This window comes from Octopus bimaculoides, chromosome 29 (genome assembly GCF_001194135.2).
Source record: "Octopus bimaculoides isolate UCB-OBI-ISO-001 chromosome 29, ASM119413v2, whole genome shotgun sequence".
In the NCBI taxonomy this organism is placed as follows: Eukaryota; Metazoa; Mollusca; class Cephalopoda; order Octopoda; family Octopodidae; genus Octopus; species Octopus bimaculoides.
In genome coordinates this window covers 2047698-2048728 of record NC_069009.1, presented here as the reverse complement: position 1 = coordinate 2048728, position 1031 = coordinate 2047698, and positions in this window count along the sequence as shown.

Genomic DNA, 1031 nt, shown 5'->3' with positions numbered 1-1031 from the left:
CAACGTTTCGGCTGATATACTCTCCAGCCTTCGTCAGGTGTCTTGGGGAAATTTCAAACCTGGGTTCTCATTCCTAACGATGTTACTATTATTATATTATTATTATTATTATTATTACTATTATTAATCAGGTCGCTGCTGTGGGCATATGGCATAGTGGTTAAGAGCGCGGTCTACTAACCCCAAGATTCCGAGTTTGATTCACGGCAGCGACCTGATTAATAATAGTAATAATAATAATAATAATAATATAATAATAATAGTAACATCGTAAGGAATGAGAACCCAGGTTCGAAATTTCCCCAAGACACCTGACGAAGGCTGGAGGGTATATCAGCCGAAACATTGTGTTAGCAACAAACAAGATGAGGACAAATATCCGTCAAATGTAAATAATGTAAATAATTCCTCATCTCTTAAATCTAGAACTGAATAAAACTACTGAAAATTAAATCTTTTTACTGTTGACCAACCAAAGATTGTAACACAAAAGCAACGATGATACCAATAATGACAACGACAAGCCAATTAGTGGAAGGGGACCTTTCTGTAGTCAATTCCATAGAAACAACAGCCAAATCTACCTCAAACCACACACCAAAGTCACATATTATGTGTGTGTATATACATATGTTTGATTATACATATATGTATGGAAGTTTGTGTATGCATACATGTATGTATGAAGGTGTGTATACATATACATACAAATGTGTGTATAAATATATGTACAAATGTGTGTGTATACATATACATATAAATGTTTGATTATACATATATGCATGAATGTTTGAGTATACATACATGTATGTATGAATGTTTGAGTATACATACATGTATGTATGAAGATGTGTATACATATACATACAAATGTGTGTGTGTATAAATATACGTACAAATGTGTGTGTATACATATATGCATGAATGTGTGTGTATACATATACATATAAATGTTTGATTATACATATATGTATGAATGTTTGTGTATACATACATGTATGTATGTATGGAGGTGTGTATACATATACATA